The sequence below is a fragment of the Cebus imitator genome, unplaced genomic scaffold (genome assembly GCF_001604975.1).
Source record: "Cebus imitator isolate Cc_AM_T3 unplaced genomic scaffold, Cebus_imitator-1.0 Scaffold27, whole genome shotgun sequence".
Taxonomy (NCBI): Eukaryota; Metazoa; Chordata; class Mammalia; order Primates; family Cebidae; genus Cebus; species Cebus imitator.
Genome location: NW_016107342.1, coordinates 4547228 through 4560203, shown reverse-complemented (window position 1 = coordinate 4560203; position 12976 = coordinate 4547228). Strand labels below are relative to the sequence as shown.

The 12976-nt window shown below is 38.6% G+C and overlaps 1 pseudogene; it reads left to right on the top strand.

The window, feature by feature from the left end:
* Positions 1 to 12692: 12692 nt before the first annotated feature.
* On the top strand, positions 12693 to 12789 carry LOC119470326 (annotated as a pseudogene).
* The last annotated feature ends 187 nt before the right edge of the window (positions 12790 to 12976 follow it).

Here is a 12976-nt window from a genome sequence, read left to right as displayed (position 1 = left end):
CCATGAAAATTTACCTTTCAGATGTCTTCTTTGAGAAAACATCACTGACAGATGTCTGCAGCCACTGCCAGGAGAGCCTCTACATCCATCACCCTGTTTGTGCTGCAGCCTTGCTTCCCTCAGGCAGTGCCCAGCAATACCAAGCAGAGCTGGAGCACTAAGGTAGGCCCATTCCTGCCCGATGCCGGACTCCTCCAAGGGATGACTTTAGCTCAGGAGCTCCGCATCAGCCTGGCTACACATTTATTGGAAATGTGCTCAGCCTTAGTTCCTTTTTGCACAATCCTCCTTCCTTCTCTCCCTTCCTGGGGTCAGGGCTGCATCATGGTCTGAAGGCTTTTCCTGCCTTCTCTTGTACCCTGTCTTTATCCTGCTTAGCCCTTTTCCTCCTGGGAAGGAGCCCATAAATCTCACACATGACTAATCCCATCTTTATGATATATTTCATGGAAATGGTGGTGTTGTCAGTTTCATTATATGTTATCCTTCTCTGCTGCTCACATAATGCTAATGCATCTGTGACTAGCTCCCTGGCCACATCCTATGAAGCTTGTTTACATATTTTCTTCAAGCTCCACATAATTATTTGTTTTAAAACAACAAAAAAAGGACTGATTCTTCACATTTGAAACACTCTTCATAACTACATATTATCACCAAGTAATACTCTCACTCAAAGCTACACTGCTGGTAACTCTCTAAAGTCCTCAAAATTTTACTTGGAAGATAATTAGTCTGATCTCCCTTTGCAAACTATCTCAACTACATTCTTTGGCAGAAATCTCCAACTGGGTTGCTAATGTCCCAAGACTTATTAGCACATTGCAGAGATCTCTCAACTTAAAAAAAAAAATGCTTATTTTAGTCCAGTATATCAAGGAAATAAGGTCTTTAGCCTTGCTGGCTTTCTAAAATCAGAAAAGACTGCTTTCAGCAGCTTGGGTCCTGGTACATTTTCCAAAACAAACCCTCCTTCTCTAGGAGTCTGAAGCTCACATCAAATTCTTTGCTCCCCAGGATTACATTTTAAAAATTGTCTTCCATTCATCCCAATTGACTTGATAATGAGTCTCCATCATCACGGAGTCTGTGAGGTCAAAGTCCCCATCAGGACCTTGGCAGGAATCAGTTGCTGTAGGACCTGGATAACCTGAGCTCCAAATATTGGGACATTCAGATGCCTCTAGGCTCTCTCCCCTGCCAGGATCCCATGTCCCCAGCACAGCAAACTTTGTATTATTGTGGCACCTTAGTTTGGTCAGGTTTATCAGAGGGGAGCATCTGAATTTAACTGTATAAATTTAACCCAGTTCACCATTCTTAAATTGTAGTTCAGGCACTCCTGGGAGTCCCAAATACCATGTTAGAGAGTCTTCCAAAATACCATGTTAGAGGGTCAAAATTATAATCATAATAGCACTAAGTCATTGCTTTTTCACTCTTATTCTCGAATGACTATACAGTAGAATTTCCCACAGATTATTGATGCAGGATTTTTCTCAGCCACTTTTCCCACTGGGGACCTCCACAGCTGTTGACGCCAACCCCCGAAGGCCTCAGTCAGCCCCAGGCTTACCACTGGAGGCACCCCACCCACTCAGCCCACCTGTGCTGTAATTTGTACCTGCATTTGGCAGTTCCTGAGCTCATGTTCTGACTCCAAGAAGAATCAGGATATGCTGGCAATGGAAGGGTGAAGATGGGCAGAGAAAAATTTTGTTGAGAGAGTCAACAGCTCTCAGCAAAAAGGGAACATGGTGGGGTGGTCCTCCGCCCCTCGCAGTCAGGTGGTTTCTCTCCTGATTGAATCTGGGGCTTTTATGGGCTCTGACTAGGGGAGTGTGTCCTGATTGGTTTGTGAGTATGCAAAGAAAGGCTAAAGCAAAGGCACCACTCAAAGGCGGGCATGACAGTGTGAAGAACCAATTAGGAAAGGGTCAGCATATGGAAAATAGGTGAAGAGTGGTGATCAATCAGAGGAAAGCACACCAAACAGGAAGACAGGTTCTTACTTCAGTCTGAGGATTTACCTGGGACTGTCTTCAGCTTGAAGGTCGTATTTCACTGGGACCCTCCCCTATCTGCCTAGGAATTTGCCTGCCTCTTGCTGCTATCACTGTCTACCATAGGATACTGCCATTGCTCTGATGGCTAATGGACCCTGGGTCTGTGTCTTCTCACTTTTTCTAAAATTCTCACTTTTCTAAAATTCTCAAAAAGTAGTAGGCTTAGGCTATAATTTTGTGTATTTTCAAATATCAACCTACTTTCTCCTCTTTAGTGCTCTTGCTAGCTGTCTTTTGTTATAGCAGGTAGACTCTCTACCTGCTACATTTTACTTTATATCCAGTATGTCATTATATTTGAAATTCTAAAGTGTTTCCTGAGCCCTGTGCATGTATCCTTTGAATCTAAAATAAAAGTTGAAACTATAAATGCAAATGTTCCTTGCCCGTATGTGGAAACATAATAACAAATACATATACTTCATAGTTGTTTTGCTATATCTTAAAATATTTTCTAAAAAAGTTCTTAAAATTTTAAACTCTATTGAAAATTATTGTTTCACAATTCAATAATATTTTATTCAAAATAAAATTTTGTAGTATATTTTATATTGGCCTAAGAAGGGGAAATTAAAAGATGAACTTGCTCAAGCAATAGCTGCATTGTCCACGACTGAAGATGCTGAAAGCAATGAAACTGATACTGAAGCAACATATGGAGGGGAGGAATGCTCTCCAAAGACACTGTGGGGAACGAATCAGGAAATAAAAACATGGTGAAAGCTATCTTTTTCTCAGCTTTGTAGATTTTCATAATTTACCTCTTCATGTCTTTTTTTTTTTTTTTTTTTTTTTTTGCGGGGGGACAGAGTTTCACTCTTATTTCCCGGGCTGGAGTGCAGTGGCGATCTCGGTTCACTGTAACCTCCACCTCCTGGGTTCAAGCAATTCTTCTTGTGCGACCTCGGCTGTGGGACCCCGACCCACGGAGGCAGGCACTCAATAGACTCGAGGCAGGACGCATGGTGACCGGTACCAACTTTATTGGGATCTCCGGGCGACTCAAGCGGGAAGGGAAGAATCGCGCGCGCTTTCTTTGTTCGGTGGACTTTATAGGGACAGAGGGCCTGGGGCGGTAGGAGAGCTGACCTGGCAGGTAGTAATTGGCTAGGTTGATTGCTGGGCAGGAAGCCTGCCGGGCGGGAGCTTGTGGGACTGGAGGTTACGGGAGAGCTGGTGGGGTGGATGGTGATTGGTTCAGTGGGCCGCTGGGCGGGAAGGTTGCTGGACTTGGGTTCGGCCAGGATAGAGTGAGATAAGGGACCCTCCCTGTGGGGGAGGAAGGGCCTTGCTTATCGGGAATTAGGCCCTTTCCACATGGCTGGGGAACGGGGCCAAAAGTCCTCTACCAGACACTTCTCCCTCACCTCCCTGGTAGCTGGGATTACAGGCACCCACCACCATGCCCAGCTAATTTCTGTATTTTTGGTCGAGACAGGGTTTCGCCATGTTGGCCAGGCTGGTCTTGAACTCCTGCCCTCAGGTGATCCGCATGCCTTGGCCTCCCAAAGTGCTGGGATTACAGGCGTGAGCCACCTCACCTGGCTTACCTCTTCATGTCTTACGCAACAATTTTTTTTCAAATGGCATTATGGTGTCAGTGAAGATGCAGGCTTATTATCTAATCACACATTTAGAATTTAAAGAAAAGCAATTACATTCTGTGAATGCTAAAACCCAGGATGAATATATTTGTAAAACATCATAAAGATGAATTCTTAGAAAGATAAATGTCTGGAGCAGTGGTTCTCAAATTTGTGGAATTACAAACACTGGGAGGCCTCCTTGAAATTCAGATTGCTGGGCCTTATCCCCAAGAGTTTTGATGAAATAGGTTTGAGGCGAACTTGAGAATTTGCCTTAGAAAGTTCCCAGGTGATAATAAAGCTGCTGGTCTGAGAATCACACTTTGAGAATCACCAGGCTAGAGCAATGATACTCAAATTTCAATGTGCAAAAGAACCCTTGGGGGCTTCTTTTAATTTCCCAGAGAATTGGAATGAATAGGTCTGAGTAGATCTGGGAAGGCTATGAATTTTTTAAGTTCCCCAGGTGATTCTCAAGAAACAACGAACTTTGCTTTAGTAAAATGTTTTTTTAAAAAAAATCTCCCCAGGTGATTTAAACATTCAGTCATGGCTAAGAATCAGTGCTTTGGTGCTACTTCTGTTCTTTAAGTGATTTGGCGTTAGTTTTAAGCACTGAAAATTTTTGCTATCCTGTATTCTCTTTGCATCTTGAGCAGGTGGTGTGAGTCCCACTGCAGAGCACAGCCCTATTGTGCTATCCGCCCAATGCTCTGCTACCACCACCTCCCCAATTGCACTATCCAGCTCACCTTATTATTGGTTTTCAGGCATCTGATCCATGCAAAACTGTTGACTTCCATGCACCTTATCCATGCTAAGCCATTAAGTTCCATTCATTGATTTTTTTTTTTTTTTTTTTTAGAAATTTCTTTCTTTTTTTTTTTTTTTTTTTTTTTGGTAGGATGTGGAACTTGGGAGTTATTAACCACTCTTTTGCCTACTTTGTGAACTAAACAGGCAGAGGAAGCCAAAGGATCAAAAGAGAAATAGATGCCCCAGGAGAAAAATAATGAGTATTGGAATCCCTGGATACAGCTGTTACTGACACGCAGGTATAATTTAACCTTCATTTCTGTGAGGAGTCTCATATCCTTTTAAAAAAACTCACATAATTCATGTTTTATATTTTTTGTTTTGCTTATGCTCACTTGAACAAAACTAAGAAACTTGCCTAAGTTTACCCAGAAAGGTGGGGTCGAGACAGAATTGAAAATGTCTCATTAATATTTCTCTTTTACATTTCACAGCCTGTATGAATTTGATTTACCTAAAACATCCAATGACAAAATAATGACTCCTCTGGTCTACATTGTAAGGTGGCTGTGCACAGAACTCCTAAACCGAATCTTGTAAGAACGAATTGGAATTTCCAGTGATTATTTAGCCACTGCTAATCTATTGAATTAAACAATATGTTTGGACTTGGCAGACATACGTCTCTGGAATCTGTCCTTCATGATTTCCAACCCTGCTCAGGAAAGGTCAAGTGTGCTGATGGCTTGTACTCTTTCTCAGCCAAGCATGAAAATCTTACTGGAGGAAGAGTCCCTGACCTACTGAGTAGTGTTCCAAATTGTACTATTAATGGCTGTGGAATCCACAAGTTGGCCACAATCTTTCCTGAAGCACCACCCAGGCACATGCCTTGACTTGTATGGCACTTGAACAATGATATTGCACTTTAAAGAGTATGAGGAGGGTTTTAAAAATTCTGGTCTTGTGCCAAGTTTTCCCATTTCATGTAAAAGGAACTTCATGTAAAAGGAACTTTTTTTTCACCTGTCTGCATAAAAGGGTGCAAGAAGCATGAGAAAAGACAAGAGAAATTCTTCTTGCTTATATTTTATTTTTATCTTGAAATATGACCTACTATTTGAAAGGTTAGAAGGACCCCATCAAAATTCTCAATTGTCAGAGCTCCCTGTCTTCTGAAAGTTGGACTTTTGCTATAAAAGAGAGGTCTATAAAAATGAATGAATCTGTAAAGATACTAGTCTTTTTTGTTAATTTATGTTTCCACACAAAATTTTAAAAGTACTTAGATAATGTGGTTGTAATAAAACCCTATACAGAGAAATTTAAAAATGAATAGGAAGCACAGATTCCCACAATCATGTGCCCAATGCACAGAAAGAACAACTGTGATTTTATTTTTCCTCTAGGATAAAAACTTTACTGGGGGTAACTTAAAATATTGGGTGGTATGTGTGGGCTGGAGGTTGGAGGTTGAGATTACTAGATGTGGCCCAAGCACATGGCTCACACCTGTAATCTCAACACTGAGAGGTCAAGGCAAGCAGATTACCTGAGGTCAAGAGTTCAAGACCACCCTGGTCAATGTGGTGAAACCCCATCTTTAGTAAAAATACAAAAATTAGCCAGGTGTGGTGGCGGTTACCTGTAATCCCAGCTATTCAGGAGGTTGAGGCAGGAGAATTGCTTGAACTTGGGAGGCGGAGGTTGCAGTGAGCTGAGATTGGGCCTCAAAAAAAAAAAAAAAAACTATAGATGTATTTTTAAAAAAAAAAAAAAAAATGAAAGAAAGAAAAGAAAGAATTCTGGATTATTTGAGCCAAGGATGATATTGTGAGATTAACCCTAGAAGGAAGTTTTCCCCTTTTGTAGAAGGGAAAACTTAAGACAACTTTGTTAGTAAAGGGCATGGCTTATAAACAGTCTTTATAAATAAGAAAAGAAGTTATCTACAAAAAATAAAAGTACTCTGATTTAACAGGTTTTGTTTAATTAGCTTCTTCTGTTTTAATTCCCTTTCGATGCAAAAAATAACTGGCTGTTCATGTAGCATCACGTTGATGACCACAACCATCCCTCAAGGATGTTGCTGCTATTGTCTCAGTTTGTATTAACATCCCAGTTTGTAATTTGTTATTTGTATAAAAAATTAACTACAAGCTTGGAGCCTTATAACACTAAGCATTTATTATCTCACAGTTCTTGAGGATTAGGAAAACTGAGCACAGCTTAGCTGGGTACCTTATGCTCACGTTCTAGGTTATTAGCAGGCCTCAGGAATTCTGCTTCCACACATAGGCACATGGCTGTTGGCAGATCTCAGGTCTTCACTGGCTATTGGCTGGAGACATCGGTTTCTTGCCAAGTGTGTCTCACAATGGGGTTGCTCCCAACATAGTGAATTGCTCCCCACAGGGCAAGGAATTTAAGAAACAGAACAAATAATGGGTCCTCAAAAAGGAAGCGAATATCTCTGTATACCCTAATCTCAGAAGTGATTTCCTATCATGTCTGTCCTATCCTATTCATTAGAAACGTCACTTAGCCCAGCCCACACTCAAGAGGAGGGAATTACACAAGTGTGTGAGCACCAGGAGGTCGCGGTCATTGGGGTTATTTTAGAAAATTCCTACCCCAGAGTTTTCATCATTCTAAGAATGGAGGAAACTGGGGCTTAGAAAAGATAAATAATTTGCCCAAGATCATTTGGCTGTTCCATGGTAAAATGGGAATTCATTTCCAGGCTTTTGAAGTCCAGAGATCAAGTTCTTAATCAATATGCAGTAGAAAAAATATATACATTGTAAGAAATTGACCACTTTTTTGTTGAATCCTTTTGACGACCATTTGCCCACCAATAGGCAAAAGTTTAAGACCAAATAATGGCACTAATTTAGATTTATCAAATGCATTATGTGCAGGAATACAGGCTAGAATTTCAGTTAATTTTTAAATACCTTTTCATATCTAACACTTTTCTCAAGTTTATCACTCTTTCACATTTGTATATGAGTCAATAAAATTAAAAATGACTGAAACATATTTTTGTTGTTGTTTTATGAACCATGTTTCTCAGAAGTATTTATCTGGTTTAGAGTTAAGGTTTAAGAAAAAAATCATAATTTTGCAGAGCAGCTTTATTGGAAAATGATTACAAACACTCACCCCCAACCTTGACATTGCACTAGAATTGGAGAACTGAAGTTTCTTCTTTCTATATCAAAAAGAAGCAGATGTGATACTTGTAAGTCCATGGAACCATAGTCAGTTATTCCCTGCAGAGTACCAACAGCCTGTTATTTCTTACTTAGGTTGAAATGCTTACAAGAGTTGAATGATAAATGACTCCAGAGAGGAAGTAAAGAAAGGATCATGACTAAGGTGTTTGTAGGTGCAAGTTTTAACACAATACAGGAATTAGAACAATGTAGAAGCAACAGGAGAAAAGGAGAGGCTTCCTGACAACTGCGTTATCAGTTCTATCAGCCCCTCTGTGCAAACCATCTGGCCTGTGTCTCAGTCAGCACACAGGATTATCCAACTGTCACCTCTCTCCTGACTGGATATTGTGTCATATTTGAACATTAGGGTTTTCATTTTTAGGTATTACTCCTGTGAAGAAAACTTTGGTATAACCTACGCCCCTAAAATACTCACCTCCATTTCTTTAACACCTAACACATGGCCAGCTCTTAATCAACGTTTAAGAACTGACCAGCATTTTTATGAACACATGGTTAGTTTGAGCTTTAGATTTTCAACCTTACATTGATTGGGACCAGCTGCTAAGGTAAGTGAGATAATTCTGAGAGACGGGTTGCTTGTTCACAACACATTTAATTCAGCAAAAGAAGAAAAGGGTATAAATTTTTCAAGACCGTTATTCCGTATGGGATTTCCAGATCTCCCAGCATCTGAACTTTGAAGATTATTTTTTAAATCAAACTTTTTCTTTTCACTTATCCATGAGGCTGTCTGAAAATCTGACTTGCCCTGGAGAATAGTCTCATCATGGAAGCTAGATAAAAATAGTTCATAATTGTGAATCTTGTGATCTATATAGTAGCCCTCGTGAGCCATTAAAAAATGAAGGAGGAAAAATGTATTTATCTTTAGAGACTAGCATTAATATTAGCAAACAGTTTGATGTAATTGTACCTCTTGTTATCCACATTTCTGTATTTCTAATAAATTGCTGTATCAAATCCACTAAGTGTTATTACTTGGAAAAATGTGTCATTTATACTCAGTAAACTTCTGAGTAACCATTTGTCATTGTTCTATGTAAAAATAAAAAATGACATTTTCTGTGGATTTCATAGCAACTCATTACCATGTAAAAAAATTAACACAAAAAATTGAATATTTCCATTGACTATAAACATTCTAGTATAAGTAGATGTGTCTTCATATAATAATTTTATTTTAAATTAAAGGGTAAAAACTACATTGAATTTGATATAATTATATTGGACCCAGCATTACCAGAGATTGGGACCAGAGTTTGTCTCTTTTTCTCAATCCATATTTATTCTATTTTTGTTTTGTTTGTTTTGAGCTGTTTTGGAGGAAAGCAAATTTAGATCACTGAGATTCAAACTGGCAAGAAAGAAATGAGAGAAGGGGATTGTGTGATACAATGGGAAGGTAGAGGTCAGTTTTGTTTAACCTTGGCCATGCCTCTACTTATGTATGTAAGTTCATTGTTCACAAAGTGTGAAGACATTCCCATTCAGCAATGCATGCCCCTTGAGTTACTTTGTTTTTAATCATTCAGTCTTACACTGTTCACCATGAGGGAGAATAACTAACATTTATTGAGTGCTGGCTGAGTGCTTGACACATTACCTGATTTAATCTTCACCACTGCAATCCCAGAAGGTAGGCGGTAGTATCATTCCCATTTTCAAAGGAGAAAAGTGAGGCTTCAGCATCAAGTAACTTGCCCAACTTCACAGAAGTAGCATATGACTCAGCTAGAATTAACACCCAGGTCTCCCTAACTTTATACCAGTACTCCATGTTGTTGCTCACATAATGGAGCACAGTGAATGTTACTTGTTCAAAGGGGAAACAAACTGTGATCTTAGGTTGATTAGCAATAAGCATTATTCAAACCACTAATTCTAATATACCTAATCATACAATGCAAAAGAGGTAATATCCAGCTGAATTAGTCAGTAAGATAATATTCCATCTACAATATTGCTTAAATATTCTTTGAGTGAAATAAACTAGAAAAAAAAAGTTCCTCTTTTTTACTTTTTAATTTTACATACAAATTATTTGAGATTATTTGAGATTTCAATGTACATAGTAAGGCGTTTTTCACTGTGTGGTAAGATTTCCCAATTAAATATTCGAACAAAATGTCTATCTGTCATTAAAAAATTCTAGCATCACCTCTTCCATCAAATTTAAGAAAAATATACCATACTTAAAGTCTTTCTAAGTTTTAATGTTTTCTTACTTTGGAGGTGAACTAGAACAGGTAACATATCCATAGCTATGAATACTTTTTGTTTTATTTTGTTTTAGCATTCAATCCACTGGCCTGATAATTGAGCCATAAATAAAACTAGAAACTTTGCCTTATGGCTTCAGTTACTGTTGAAAGTGCAACAGTACTTTCTATTTTACGAAATGTGTCACATGGTTAACACATGCAGCCAAACTGCTATGACTTAGCACTGCAACATGGCATGCTCCTCTCATTCATTAAACTGATTTCACACATTTCAAAAGAGAAAAAAAGAATGTAGACGATAAAGACAAATGCTATCTTTCTAGATGTAGAGTTTTTTTTAACCCTCTGTTGTTTCCAGCCAAGATTCAGATTCTTGGCTCTGGAGTCCAGGTTGCCCTCACATTAACTTGTTTCAGAACATGTGCTCCACATTTGTTTCCTAGGATGCAAATGGCCTGGGCATGTGCTGACTAAAACTCTTAACACCAAAGGGGTTTAGTGAGATTCATGCAGTTTGGCAAGCATTTGCTATGAAATTTGGGTAAGCTCATAAAATAATCCTTTTTTACTCTTCTTAACTTCTTCCCTTTGGAGAGCTTTTCAGATTACTTCCTGCCAACTTTATTAAGACACTGAATCAGCCTTCACACCAGAATGTATATATGCATGAAAGTAATTGAGCTCAGATAGTACTTTCTGATTGATCTAAGAGTAAATACTCACATCTATTTTAGTACAATAATAGATGATTAATTCCTTCCTATAGAAGGAATTCTGAAGCCAGTGAGCATAGCCACATGTACAGTCAAAATAGGTGAGTGAAAGCTTTTCTTTCAGAAATACTGAGTAAAACTTGCAGGGGAGAATCCATAATATTTATTTTCTGATATCCAAGATACTACTTTCCAAAGTGCTTTCACTCAATATTGGCAGGCTTATTTGAGAAATCCAGAGAGAAATGAAAAAAAAAAAAAAAAAAAACAAATAGCAATCATTTCATTTTCCGTAAAGATCAGTTGCCAAAAATTATTTTTTCTGAGGTTGCTCAGTGGGACACAAGAGTAAAATAATGCTTATAGGGCTTGAATATTAGAATTTGAGGGACTTTCAGCCAAAATCACATTAAAATAAAAAAAAGGCTTGGAACACACATTCCAACTGTAAAGAAAAAGCCAAACTGCTGAACTCTGCCTTGATATTAAATAAAGTTCTGAGAATGAAAAAGAGATAGTCTCTTTCTTATGTTTTTAAGTGACATATTTTATTGTGCATGTGTCTTCTTTAGAATTTGAGTTGCCCCTGCTTTTATGTTTTTGGTGTTTTGCAAATATTTGTACACATTTAAATTTGCTTTTGGTTCTCATTTGTTTACATAAGCTGATGTAAACATATGTACATATGTATCATAAATACTACATATACATAATGAGCACCATTCAATATAAATGAATCCATGAGAAATAGTCCCATTGCTACTTTTTACCAGTGAATGAAAACATTGTTTCAATGAGTGCTTTTGGAATAGGTGAGCACTTTCAGATTGTGCTTTTTCACTCATTCATAAATTTTTTCAATAAATGATTTTATTACCATGTGTCAACGCTAATGAAAACTAGAAAACTCACTGGTGTTTACCCTGTGGACTCTCAGTTAATGGTGAATTTGTTGATGATAACAAGAAAAATAGTCATTATAATTTAAGTCTTGATGTATAAAAAGTCAACAGCACTATTAGATATAGTCTCATTTTTTTAAATGTTTTTTAAAGAGCTAAGTAAAAGAGAAGAAATTGCCTTGCAATAGATTTTACCATAGATCTAAATAAAATGATAGCAGAATCAGACTCACCCATGATATCTTCACATCTCTCTTCCTGTACTGCTTTTGGGTTCTATTTTACCTGCGCATCCAGCTGGATCTGCCTCTCTCTCGGTGTCCTCTGTGTATCAAAAGTCATCAAAATTTAATAGAAAACAGATGACTCTTGCCCTGGTCTTTCACAGGACAGTCATGTGAACACCAGCACTCCAGAAGGATAAAATCACACCTTTTCTGAGCACATGGACTCAGGCCTGGGCAGAGGCCCAGGACCCAGAGCCAGTGAGGGATAGGCCAGCAGGAAGAGGAGGCTGGGGAGAGAAAGCTAGGACAATAAAGACCACTTCAAGGGCAACTGGGAGCGGGAAATGGACATGCCCTAAGGCAGCGGGCCCCAGCGTTTTTGGCACCTGGGACCAGTTTCGTGAAAGACAGTTTTTCCACGGAGGCAGGGGAACGGTTTCAGGATGAAACTGTTCTACCTGGATCATCATGCATTAGATTCTCTTAAGGAGCACGCAACTAGATCCCTTGCATGTGCAGTTCACCCTAGGCTTTGTGCTTCTGTGAGAATCTGATACTGCCACCTATCTGACCAGTGTGGGTCCACGGCCCAGGGGTTGGAGAACCCTGCCTTCAGCGATATTTCTTTCACTATGGATGAATTCCTCACCTTCCAACATCAGTCACATCAGCTTCTCTCTTCTTAGCACCCTTGAACAAGTCACAATTATAGAGTGCACAGGCAGAAAAATGCCACCTCACAGGAGCACGAGTTACAGTTCTAAACTATTCTGAGTAATCAGAAAGTTACCTAAATATTATTTTTGTAAAATTAAGGTCAATTTAGCACTGAAATTCTTGACAGATTAAGAAAAAAACTCTAACTTTGAAAATATCATGACTTTAGATATTAACTTGGATTATTTGTCATGTATTTAATTAATTACTTAGTTTAAATGCAGCAGGTCAAATTGTATATTTAGAAATTCATTAGCTAAGACTACACTTTCAGGGATCATTTCTATAGTTTGTTACTAGAGAAGTTTCTCTGAACGTGTAGAGCACCAAAAGCAGAAACTGGACCCCTTCCTGACACCTTACACTAAAATTAATTCCAGATGGATTAAGGATTTAAACATAAGACCTAACACCATAAAAACCCTAGAAGAAAACCTAGGCAAAACCATTCAGGACATAGGCATAGGCAAGGACTTCATGGCTAAAACACCAAAAGCATTGTCAACAAAAGCCAAAATAGACAAATGGGATCTAAATAAACT